Below are 13,761 nucleotides of genomic sequence, written 5' to 3'. Positions count from 1 at the left end.
GCAAAGAATGGGGAAGGTGTCTTTGGGACAAGGACAAGGGTGGGCTCATGCCACTCTTGGTGCCTTCTTTCCTCATTTCCTTGTAGGAAAAAGACGTGAGCTCTGGGTCTCTGAAATTTCAGTGAGAGCTCGGAGGTTTGTTCCGAGTCTCTTGGAAGTGGAGATGGCCAGAGGTTGCAGGACGGAGGAGGTGTTGACGAGGAGGTCACTGCAGCCCAAGGAAGACAGCATGCACAGATCTAAGAAAGACCAGAGTCCACTGGGGTCCCAGGGTGATAACGCTCCCTTCCTACTTATTCCCTTCCTTCCATCTGTCCCTCTCTTCCTCTGTCTGCCCCTGCCGTCCTCACCTTCCATCCCTCTTCCCAGTTCCCCTTCCCTCTGTGGACAAGGTCTCATTACAAACCAGACAGACTGGCCTAGAGCTGGGGGATCCGCCTGCCTCGCTCTCCCGAGCAGCCAGGGTTACTGGCATGGACCAGACCCAGCCAATCACAGCAAAGCTTTCTGATGAGACATTTGGGAGGCGCTAGGCCTTGAGGGCATATGTGATGGTTAGCATTGACCGTTAACCTGATAGGACTTCCAGTTACACAGGAGACAGACTTCTGCACATGGAAGAGACTGTTTCCAGAGAAGTTTAGCTGAGGAGGAAAGGCTGCCCTGAATGTGGCCATCGTCCCACGGGCTGGGGCCCTAGAATGGGGTCTCTGAGGTAGTTTAGCAGGTGGAGGCGGTGTGCTGAGTCTCTCAAGCTGAGGGGACAGAAAGGTACCTGGAGATAACAGAAAATGCACATTCTTGCATCCTGACCCTGGAGGTTCTAATCTGGAAGTTCTGGCATCCTAGGAATTCATATTTTTAATATGTTCCTTGGAAGATTTTGGGAAAATCTCATTTTGAAAGATGTTGCATTGGAAACTTGATAGGTGTGTTTTTTGTTTTTGTTTTTGGTGGAGTGTGGTGGGGTGGGAGGACATCCAGATGAAACCCTCTCTATTTAAAAACATCAGGTTTTAGCTGGGTGTGGTTGTGCACACCTGTTCTCGCTGCTACTCAAGAAGCTGAGGTCTGAGAGACCAGCTCAGGAGTTTGTGGCCAGCCCGGACAACACAGTGAGTCTCAAAATATTTAAAACGGGCCTAGGGAGTTTGTTCAGTGGGGAGAATACTTGCCTTGCAAGCATGGGAACTTGAGTTCCGTCTCCAGACTCCAGTTGTGGTTTTTTGTTTTTTTTGTTTTTGTTTTTTCTTAAGGAGGGGTGATGGCATGGGCTGGAAATCCTAGCCGTGGAGGGAGAGGCAAAGGTGGTCCTTAGGGCTCACTGACTGCGTGGCGAGTTCAAAGCCAGTGAGAAACTGTCTCAGAAATTCAAGGTGGACGGCTCCAGTGTTCACATATGCACACCTGCACACAAGCACTTAAACACGGGCTATCCCACTCTATCAACATGTCAGGTCTCAGCTAACACCTTCCCTACAAAGGGTAAGGAGGCTCGATCCCCAGCATTTCCAGACGAGAATGCTGCTGCTGATCTTTCTCTCTCTTCCTTTCTTTCTCTCTCTCTCCCCTCATACCTCCTCTTCCTCCTTTTTCTTCTTGTTAAAGCTATGTTATCCCAGCAGGCCAAAAATTTCTGGGCTCAGCAAACCTCCTGCCTCAGCCTCCTGAGTAGCTGGGGTGCACACTGTGCATCCTTAGTTAACCCACAGGTCTGATAGTCCTTCCCTGTTGTTATTGTTCTTATTAGGACCTTCCAGAATACATCTAGAATGTCCCCCCCCCCCTCCCAGCTTCTACTGTATTAGGAAACACTAATTTGAGGGTATGTCCCTATGACAGGTCAGAGTTGGTGGGGAGGTCTTTGGCCACCTGCCAGGGGCCTGACCAAGCCACATTACATGAGTTAATTAGAACCTGGCTTATTGCCTCGTAGGTTCAGACAGACACCTGCTTTTTGTCAACAAACAAGACTGAATCTGGTCTGTGATGAGGTTCACATTAACCAAACTCATAACACCGTGAACACACAAGCCTCACGTCACAGACTTGTTTATAGTTAGTGAAGGAACTAGAACATTTGCATTAATGTGGAATCTCCTGCACACAAGTGGTTTGGGAAGCCCCATTACAATCAGAAGGCTGCTTTGTGGCCAAGAAGTTAGAATAAGGGAAGTTAAACACATAACTTGCTTTCTGAGGAGACGGGGCCTGTTTCATGAAGTTCCACAACTGAGGTAACATTCCTGACCTTGCAAACTGACTCACCTCTTCTGAGGGGTACATTCATTTTGTGAATTTGTTATTGCAATGAGTTAAATTTCACTCTGAGAAGAAAACATTTTTCTTTCTTTAAAGTGATTTTTCAGGGCCTAGGAGAGAGCACCTGCAAAATATGAGGACCCTGGAACTCTTATAAAAAAAACTGGGGATGGTAGCACTTACTTGTAATCCCAGGGCTGGGGACGGGGAGAGAGGTACTCAATCCCTAGGGCCCTCTGGCCAGCCAGGATAACCTACTCTGCAAGTTTCAGATCACGATGGGACCCTGTCTCAAAAAGCAAGATGCATGGCATCAGAAGAACCACACCCAAGACTGACCTCTGGCCTCCCAACCTGTGAGCACAGGGCACACGCATAACCAGAAAAGAAACTTTATCTCACCCCACACCTCTCTCTCTCCCTCTCCTTTTCTCTCTTTCCCTTCTCCCCTTTTCTCCTCCTTTTTGTTGGTTTTACTAGTAATTATTAGAAAGCCATCTCTATTAATCCATTCCCTGTTACTAATAATACAATACCACAGGCTGGTTTTCAGGTGAATGGGATGGTACACATCTAATTTCAGCACTCAGGAGCAGGAGACAGAAGTGCTGTAGCAACTTTGAGACCAGCCTGGTCCACATAGCAAATTCTCAGCCAGGGGGAGGGAACTAGTTTGTCTCATAGTTCCAGTCAAGACATCTGGTTGAGAAGATAGTGGTCTTGGTGGCAGAGTTCTCGGGCAATGCGGAATACTACATGGGAAGAGACTAGAGGACATCCATTGTGTTCCCTGGTTTCTCCCTCTCTCCTTATGAAGCCATCAGTACCTAAACATGGGAGCCTGCATCCCTGGTGTCCAACATAAGCCCAAACACCTCCCAAAGGTTCTATAGATACTGTGGTGTTTTTAGTACCTCACAATGGGCTTAAAACTCCACCTTGGGTTTTAGAGGGCATAAGCCCCAGTACCGTTTCATTTTTCATTTTTCTAAGTTACTGCATGGAGTAAGAGTTAGGAACATAGTTTTCAGTACTGGATCAGTTAATGCACAGTTATCCCACAGTGTGGTGCTGGGTCAGTTAGTGTACTCCAGCTGCATGACTGCAAGGGGGCTTGTGTCTTACGTCATCAGTGCGCGCTGGTGATTGCGTGCTACGTGCGCAGCTTGGTCATGCAATCTGCACATGCTTGGCAAAGCTCAGTAAGCCTGCCTGTGCTTGTGTGCAAGAATCCTTAAAGAGCCGTTCACAGATCCCACCCTCTGTGTGTGTGTGTTCTGTTCTCTCTTTCCCACCATCTTTTTTCTCTTTCTCTGCTCTCTGCACATGCGTCTCCCCCAGGCCTGCTTTTTCTCGCCCCCAAAGTTCTGATACTGGATTTTGTCGTGGCACGTAACCAGCACCACTTACCATCTTTAACACCACCAGGAACCAAACTCGGTCCTCTGCAAGAGCAGGAAGAGCTTTTGGCTTCAAGCTCTCCCTCCAACCCCCATGCTTCTTCTTAAATGTAGGCATCTCCAAACCAGAGTTCCCCAATGAACTTCTTGCACTAACGGTGTGTCCTGTGCATTGTGCAGCGGACGGAGCTGCTTGCACCGTGTGGTATGGAACACTTGAAGGGTGTGATGAAGAGAATGCATTTTTCATTTTCATTCATTTAGATTCAAGTAGCTCTATTTGGGCAGCACAGCTCTCTCATTGTCCATAGGTTTCATCCGTGACAAGAGGCAAATGGCACCTCTGAGGAGTAGTCTCGTGGTACATTGGCTTGTCAAACACCCTGGAGACCCTGCATTTGGTCCCCAGTGCCGGTTGGGGGAAGGAGCAAACAGCAGTGTCATGTCGTTATGCCCACCTTCCAGGTTTTTCTTGGGGCCTGGCCCCTTAGCTACTTAGGATTCTTCAGGATACAGATAGCAGAAAGTCACTTTGATTCAGTTTGAGGTAGTAGAAGCATCCAAGGGCACAAAATCAGTTCCACTTCTAGAATAAATGATATATCTCCACTTCATAAACACCCATGTTACCTGTTCTCTCTCTCCTGAACTCTGCCTCATTTGGTCACATTTGGCAAACTGGCTTACTATGTTCCCACCTCACAACAGCAAACATGGCCACCCAAAGCCTTTGAGATTTTATTTCCTCCACTCAACAGACCAGCCAGGCGCAGGCTGTGCTTCTCAGTGTTCATTCCAGACACTTGTAACAAAGTACCGATGGTCTAGGGTGGCCTAGGTGTGCAGTCTTGCTCTGATTCCCTGTGACTTGGGACAAGATCAGCTTTAGCTGTATGAAGCTCTTTGTTTGTCTACATGACTCAAGAGGGAAAGGGACCAGGTGAGAAATGGGGCTTGGGTAGAGAACCCCATGGGAGGCAAGTACAGTGCTCACTCTGCCTCTTGGTGACCTGGGCCTCCACTAAGTTGCCTTCTGAGTTGTATGGTGTGTCTCTCTAGTCTCTTTGATGGAGCTTTCCTTATCTTGTGGTCCATTACAGCAGGACTCTGCTGCTAGGTGACTAACTCATCTGATACAGGCAGTAAACTACAGTGAAGAACTCACTTCAGGAGCCCAAAACATCAGTTTTCTCACTGGCCTGCCTTGAGCCAGATGTGGTGGCACACCTTTAATCCCAGCATTTGGGAGGCAGAAGGAGGCAGACTTTGAGGCCACTGTGGTCTATAGAGGAAATTCTGGGACAGCCATGGTTATTACACAGAAACCCTGTCTTGAAAAGAAAAACAAAATAGACCTACCTGGAATTGGGGATTCGAGACTAATAATAAAAATTAATATTAAAAACATTTATTTCCTTCTAATAAACACATTTTCAGTTTAATCTGTATATCAATAAAACTGACATGTCTTCTGGGGCATTTGACATGTGTTAAAATGCAGTGAGACATAGACTGTTTTAGTGATCCTCAAATCACAGAACAGAGTTCCATTTCCTTTAAAATATTCAAGGGTAAGAATCTATCAAACTGTAGAAACCATGGAAAGGAATGGAGACCCACAGAAACCACAGAGAGCCACAGAAAGGCACAGAGACCCACAAAGACCCACAGCCAAACATGGGATCCGACTTGGGGAATCCTGCTGAAGAGACAAAGGGGGGATTGCATGAGCCAGAGGGGTCAAGGGCACCACAAGAAAACCCATAGAATCAACTAACCTGGCCTCAGAGGAGCTCACAGAGTCTGAACCAACAACCAGGGAGCCTGGATGGGCTGACCTAGGCCCCTACAGATATGTGACAGTTGTGTAGCTTGGTCTACTTGTGGGACTCCTAACAATGGGAGCAGAGGCTGTCCCTAACACTTAGGCTGGCTCTTGGGACCCTGTTCCTCATACTGGGTTGCCTTGCCCACCCTTAATTCAAGGGGAGGAGCTTAGTCTTCAGGCTACTTGATATACCATGCTTTGTTGATATCCATGGGATCCTTTCTGAACAGAAACAGAGGAGGAGTGAATTTGGGGGAGGGTGGAGGAGAATATGAGGGGGAAAGGGGATGGGAGGAGAGGAGGGAGGGGAAACTTCAGTCAGGATGTAAAATGAATAAATAAATTTTTTAAAAACCCAACAATTTATCAAACTGAATGATCTTGAGTACAACTCTGCCAATATCCAGCTCTGTAAAAACTGTACCAATAGCTTCAAGTTCATAGGACTGCCATGGCAATTAAATTCGTTACTGTATGTGAAGTGCTCAAAACAGAGCCTAGCAGAAGGAAACACCATGTAATTGTTAAAAGTTAAATTATTCTTTTAATGCAAAGACACAGAATGAAAAAGAACAATAATAAACCAAAAAACCAAACAACAAAATCACACACAAAAAAACCCCACAAAGCATTTACTAATTCAGGCAGAGTGGTTTATACTTGTAATTCTAGTTCTTGGGAGTCAGAGGCAGGAGGATTATTGCAAGTTCTAGGTAAGCCTAATCTACATAGCAAGTTGCCTTCTAGCTGAGGCACCATAGTGAGACATCACCTTTCATTTTTACTTAAAAAATTTTAAAATGATTTATTTCCTTTTGTTTTATATGTATTAATGTTGTGCCTGAATGTATATTTGTGTGAGGGTGTTGGGTCCCCTGGAACTGGAGTTACAGGCAGTTGTAAGCTGCCATGTGGGTGCTGGGAATTGAACCTAGGTCCTCTGAAAGAACAGTCAGTGCTCTTAGCCATCTCTCCAGCCCTCATTTTAATTTTTAATGAAAATCACTTTATTGTAAAAAAACCTTTCAGATAAAGTATCATACACGTAGATTAACTTAGCCCTTCAAACAAGCACTCACTTGAACCCAAGATCTATACATTCCAGTGAACATCTATACAGTTAGAAAAAATGTAAAAAGAAACACCAACCAACAAGTACATTGTACATTCTAAGGGTGCATATCACTGTGGGCTACTGTGTGGTTTGAAAGAAAATGGCCCCCATGGGAAGTGGCACTATTAGGAGGTGTGGCTTTGTTGGAGGAAGTATGTCACCGTGGGGGTGGGTTTTGAGGTCCCCTATGCTCAAGCAACACTCGGCGTGGCATGCAGTTGCTTCTTCTGCCTGTGAATCAAGATGTAGAACTCTTAGCTCCTTCTCTAGCACCTTTTCTGCCTGCATGCTGCCAGGCCATCTGCCATGACAATAATGGGCTGAACCTCTGAACTGTAAGGCAGCCCCAATTAAATGTTTTCCTTTACAAGAATTGTTGTGGTCATGATGTCTCTTCATAGCAATAGAAAATCTGAGACAGCTATTAAACATGTGCCCAACCCATGAGTTTCAATATTGGTCTTTTTGCCTAATACGAATCAGTCCTTATCACTTATTTGAATACTCACTAAGAAGAGAGGAATGAAAAACAGAAACCGCCCTAGTGCTGGTCAAATGCATATGGTCCTAACTCCTGTTTTGCCGCTAATGAGTGGTTGAGTTTCAGGAGATGACCTAAACTTTTCCCTCAACTTCTTTTTAGTTTAAGGAGTGAAGTTCTAGTACATATTGTAGAAGACGATGTGAAGCATTTTAAGTTACTAATTGAGTCCAGTTCCATGAATTAGAAAATATCTCTCCACCTTTAATCCCAGTACTGGGGAGGCAGAGGCAGGTAGATATCTATGAGTTCAAGACCAGTCTGGTTTACAGAGCGAGTTCCAGGACAGCCAAGGCTACACAGAGAAACTCTGTCATGAAAAGCCAAGAAGAAGAAGAGGAGGAGAAAGAAGAGGAGGAGAAGGAGGAAGAGAAGGAGGAGGAGGAAGAGGAAGAAAACATCTCTTAACCTACAGGTGGCATATTGTAATGTGGCAATGTCATGGGGCCAATTATGATCCCCCTTCTTTTTCAGATTAAAAATATCAAGAATAAATGTTTGATTTATGGGGCTGGGGAGATACTTAGGTTGATAAAGTGCTTTCCTTACAAACACAAAGACCTGAGTCTGAACTCCAGAACCCATCTAAAAACAAAACAAACAAAAAACCAAACAAGAACAACAACAAACTCCAAACACTGGTGTGGTGATGTGTGCTTGTGATCCAAGCACTGGGGAGGTAGCGGTCGCAGGGTCCCTGGGATTGCCTAGCCTAAGCTGTGAGCCCCAGGACAATGAAGAAACCCCAAAAACAAGGTGAATGGCATCTGAGGAAGGATACCTGAGGTTGACCTCAGGCTTCTACACACATGAATACATACATACAGTTATGCAATCCCTGGATTTAACAATAGCATGCATTTAATGTGACTGTTACACTAATTTTAGATTTTTTTTTCTCAATTTAGAAATTGAGAAGTTGGAAGCTGGAGAAATGGCTCAGTGGTCAAGAACACCTGTTGTTCTTTCTAAGAGGACCTGGGTTTGTGTCCTAGCACCAACAGGCTGCTTACAGAGGATTGATGCCTTCTTCTGGCTCCCTCAGGCACCAGGCTTGCATGTGATGCACAGATATACACTCAGGCAAAACACTCACACACATAGAATAATAAAATTTTAAAAAAATTGAAAAGTCTAGCATCTAGCAAGATTTTCTCTTTTTGGTTATTCTTTGTCTGTTCTCTCCTCATTTCATTCTAGTTTATAATGTTTAGTTAAAACCTGGAAAAAGAAAAGCCTGTTGTGCAGTGTTTAGGGAGAGGAGGCTAACGTTTTCACCGCTTGTTTGTTTTAAGGCATGAAAGTAAGTAAGAACTGAGGCTTGTTAATCCACCGCTGACTTGGCAGATGGGAAGAGGCAGGGAAGGAAGCCTGGGCAGTGACAGGAAGGGATTGCTCACTGCTGAGGACTGCAGCAGTGAAGAAACCTGGGTGAGAAGATTGCACAGGGAATGATGGGAAGGGGGGTGCTGTGAGGAAGGAAAGCACACCATTCTCACAAGTCATCCTAACCAATCGATAAACGAAAAGCTACAGGAAAAACTGACAAGATGGAAAAAGAACATGGCGGAGGACCTCCCAGCACCAGTGCTGCTGTGAGCAGTCTTTCCAGTGGGTTACACTGTCGTTGCAGAGCAAGGGACAAGAAAGAGGAAGAAGGACTTGAGGCCACAGCTGACTTCTCTTTGGAAAAGAGCAGAAGGTATACATACATACACACAGACAGACAGACAGTTTTTTCTAGACAGGGTCTCTGTGTAGCCTTGGCTGTCCTGGAACTTGCTCTGTAGATCAGGCTGGCCTTGAACTCACTGAGATCTCTGCCTCCTCATTGCTGGGCTCAAAGGTGTGCACCACCACTACCCAGTGCTGAAAGGTATATTTTTAAAAGCCAAATCACTGTTTATTGTTTTTAACATTTGACTTCTCTTCCAACACCATTATAAAAACAGAAATGATTTATGTCACACTCTTCCTATTCTTTCTCACCTTTATATTCCTTTTAACCAATGTTACTAGGTCATTGTCAATGTGGTGGGAGAGTGGGGGAGGGGAGAGGCATCAAGATTCTTATGAGAGAATGACAAAGTAGGACTGGAAACCACAGATATCTAGATACATAAAACAGAGTATTCAGGAGCCCTTGGCATCTGGAGAAGGTGGGTGCTATATGTAACCGACCTAAAAAGACCTCTCCTTCCTCTCTAGCCCACTTCCATTTTGGGAATTGCTTTTCTCTGACTTAATCCCATTTCCATTTCTATCAGCACTCATGTGTGTCCCTGACCCAACTTTTTGCTCCTGAATACCAGATCCTGAAAGCCTCAGTGAGAGAGCACCTTCGGCCTCAGAGCCTACTCTATAGCTTCCATAGATAAGCATACTTGATCTTAGCCAAAAGGCCAAGAAATACAGTAATCAGAAAATGAAGACCAAGGGGAAGCATTTGTCCCAAACTATTAGGTCACTGTGAAGCAGGAAGAAGGGCTGTCCTCAAGTGCGAAGGAGACTTTCTGACGCAGGTGTGCACTACTTAGGTGTGAAGAGTCCTGGAATGCTCAGGGGCACACAAACCTTCCTTTGAGTTCCTGTCTTCCAAAGTCAAAGAGTGAAATTCGCAGAGAGTAAGAAGAGCAGGTTTACAAGGTAGTTTTTTATTATAGACAGAAGCTTAAAGAAGAAAGTACAGAGAGCAGAGCTCTGGTAGCAAGTGCAGCCCAAGAGGCCACCCAAGAAAGGTTAGATTAGCTTGAGGGAGGCAAGGGAGAGAACCCATTGAGATATCTGTCTAAGGCTGCATGCTTGCTCACTTGCATGCTTGCTTGCTTGCTTCTTTTTTTCTCATGGCACAAACTAGACAAAAGAAATTTCCATTCAAATTGGTTAACACGCCGAGCACAACATAAGCTGAGCCAATGAAGAGTCCATACCCTGACCCAGCCTGAGAAATTGGTGATCAGGCACTGTCATGATCTGAGGCCCTCTTCCGTCCATCTCTGACTTGCTGTTGACCTTGACTCCTGGTCATTATACTGACAGGCATTGCTAGTCTCATTGCAGGTGTCCTTGATGGGGTCTGCTAGCGGTTTATTTGACTATGCTCTTTTAGAAATGAATGATAAATGGCACTGGTTACAGACGGAAAGGTCACGGTCACGACAGAACCCTGTTACTTAGTAGCAGAGGGCTTTATTATGAGGAAGTGGGGGATAAAAGGACCAGGTCTGGGGAGGAAAGAGAGAGAAAGATGGTGGGGGGGGGGAGGGAGTAGAGAGAGAGAGGGGTGGGTGGGGTGGGTGGGGTCTGCATCCGGCTTTTTTAAGGCGCAGATTGTGTGACCACGCTGCCCGCATGTAGTCGCCAGTGCCCACTGATGACGTAATATGCAAGAACCTGAACTGAGCATGTGAGCTGGAGTAAGGGCAGAATTCTAACGCTTTTCCCCCTTACTTACACGGCCAGCTTGCAGTTTACCATGGGCCTTTCCCTCCAGTGTCTACAGATAGTTAACACTTACCACAGGGACCAAGATGTGGCTGTAGTTCTCACTGGTTTGCTCCCATCAGCTTCTTCGCTACCTATGGCCTCTTTTCTGGAATCTTTCTTATGATGTCGTCTGTACAGTTATCTGCATTAGAAGCAGGAATGTGTGAAAGGAAGACCGTGACTAGTGTATGTTCCTCAGGGGGCTTCAGGCAGGCGTGGCCAGAGCCAGCCAGCCTGTCGGCACTGGTCAGCCCTGTCCTACCCCTAATCTGGTCGGCTTGGTTCTCTCCTACCCAGCCTTATTCACCTTCCCTGGTGTTCCCAACCTCATTCTTTCAGCCCTAACATCCCTTCTAACCCTAAACTGTTTTTGCCATGAGAACAGGACAGAATTTGCTTTCACATTTGTAGCCTCTAGATTCTTAGTTTCTGTCACTACCAGACAGCCACAACTACTGATGTATCTAAGGTATCTAGTCCCGGGCCTCTTGGATCTTTTCTGTACTTGCTTCTACCTACTATCCAATGGGAGAGAGCCAAACGCTGGGCAAGGCCCACCCCACCCTTTGGAATTCTCAGAACACTCCAGCATGCAGCCACGAAGTAAGTGTGAGCCTTCTAATGGTTATTACTGACCATGCTTCACTTTTCAAGACTGGTGAAGACTACCGATATGTGTAACCATAATGCTCATTACCTCGTGATACTTCTTTCTTTTGTGTGTGGACATGTTCTCTTGTGTGCAGGTGCATGTGCACGTGTGTACACCAGCATGTGGAGGCTGGGGATTGGCAATGGGTGTCTTCTTCAGTGGTGATTGAATAAGAATGACCCTCATAGATTCATATATTTGAATGCTTAGTCACTAGGAAGCAGACTGTTTGAAAGGATTAGAAGGATTAGCAGGTGTGGCCTTGTTAGAGGAAATGTGTCTCTGGGGATGGGCTTTGATGTTTCAAAAGCCTGAGCCCGGCCCAGAATCTCCCACTCTGCCTGTGAATCAGGATGTAGCTCTCCACTAGTTCTCCAGTACCATGCCTATCATGCCTGTTGCCATGCTTCCCGCCATGATGAAAATGGATTAAGCCCCAGAAACTATAAGCAAGCCCACATTTCAATGCTTTCTTTTGTAAGAGTTGCCTTGGTCATGGTGTCTCTTCACAGTGATAGAGCACTGATTAAGACACCTTCCTTGATTATTTTCCACCTATTTTTAGGAGAGTCCTGCCTGCATGCAGGCATGTGTGTCACATGTATGCCAGGTGCTCCAGGAGGTGAGAAGAGGGCATCTGGTGCCTCGGAAGTGGAGTTACAGGTCACGGTGAGCCACTGTGTGGACGCCAGGAACCACACTCGGGTCCTCTGTAAGAGCAGGATGGCTCGGAGTCTTTCCTCCAGCCCCTCCACCTCACTTTTGAAGACAAGAGTTCTTACTGAGTCTGGAGCTTATGGATCCAGTCAGTCTGGGTGGCTGAGCTCCAGGATCTGCCTGTCTCTGCCCTCCCTCAGCGCTGGGGTTACAGATGAGCACTCCTGTGCCTGGTTTATATAGGTCCTGGGAAAGCCAAATGCAGAGCCTCATGCTTGTGTAGTAGACACTACACAAATGAACTCTCTCCCCAACCCCCATGACTTTTTCTAAGGCCTGTATTTTCTCTGTCTGTTCAGATCTGGTTTTGGAATAGTGAACCATCATCATTTGCTTTCAGTGTCTTTAATTAAAAATTTTTATTTTTCTTGAGATATGGTCTCTTCGTAGTGTAGGCTAGCCTCTCACTATATAGCAGAGGATGGCTTTGACCTTTTGACCCTCCTGCCTCTACCTCCTGAGTGCTAGGGTCACCTGTTTATGCGGTACTATGGTTCAACCCAAGACTTGATGTGTGCCAGACAAAAGCACTCTATTAACTAGGCTACATCCACAGCTCTAACCTGACAGTTATACATTTTATTGATAATTCTGAAAACCCTGAAGTAGTCTTCAAAGGTGTGGTTTAGAAAAACCACAGCAGAGCTATGTATGCAGACTGGCTGTGTTTCATTCCAAGCTGTACCTTTAGGCTAAGATCTTGGGAATTCAAGGGCAATGTGAATTTTATTTTGTAACTGAAGAATAATGTTGAAAATGCCCCCAAAGCTTGGTTTTGGTTGGTGCTAGCCAAATGGCTCGGACTAGTTTCTCAACCGTTATATATAAAATCACAGACACAAAAGATCCTTCCCTCAAAAACAGATTCCTGAAGAGAGCAAAAGAACAGAGGGAAAATGTATTTGATTTTTCTGAAAAGCCTATCTATTGTCCAATTAATTTTGTTTCTTAGGCCTTTGGTCATGCTAACAAGTAATTACTTTTATGGGCGGTAAGAGGGCGACTAAATACTTAGCCTTAATTGAAGTTTCAGAATCTCTTAAAACACACACACACACCCCTCAGTTATCTTGTTTTCTACATTTGTTTCTTCTGGCTAGATACAGAGCCAGGTGCAAGGTGACCAGGTGTTTAGTCTCAGGCCCGTCCTGGCTTTCACCTAGGCTCTCCAGGCGGTCCTCTGAATATTCTGGCGGTTATTCAGACTCACAGATGCTGCTCTCCCCCACTGGCTCTGCACAGAACATCATTATCTTTGCTGAGCTTCTGTCTCTATGGCAATAACAGATGGGAAGTGCTGTGGAATTATTCATGTTCACACAGGCAAGCAGTCAGGGAGCGGAGGGTAGGAGGTGGGAGAGGGGCATGACCTGGGAGCACGGAGAAGGGGGCCGACAGGAGCTGGGGCGGGGGCGGCGAGGAGAGGTGAACAGTTGTTAGACCTATTTATTGTGGGGGAAAGATGGGAGAAAAAGCTTCGAGCACTAAAGTACTCCCAATTGGACAGCTGCAAATGTGGACCCAAACATGAGTAAGCCCGAAGCGGTAAAATAGAAACTGGGCGGAAAAGGAAGAAAAAAAAAAAGGTGGGGGGAGGGGGCGAGCGCGGCCGAAGCTTGAGTTCGCCAAGTCTGCGCGGTGCTACTCACGGCGCTATTTCAGTTCCTGATCCTGCGGTGGGGTGGAGAAAAGGGGATTTCTTGGCGTTTCGAAATGTGACGGACCAGCTCCACGGAGCTGAATATTCGAACGGACTCTCCT

This window comes from Onychomys torridus, chromosome 6, assembly GCF_903995425.1.
Source record: "Onychomys torridus chromosome 6, mOncTor1.1, whole genome shotgun sequence".
NCBI lineage: Eukaryota > Metazoa > Chordata > Mammalia > Rodentia > Cricetidae > Onychomys > Onychomys torridus.
The sequence above is the reverse complement of the archived record's forward strand: the minus strand, read 5'-3'. Positions refer to the sequence as shown.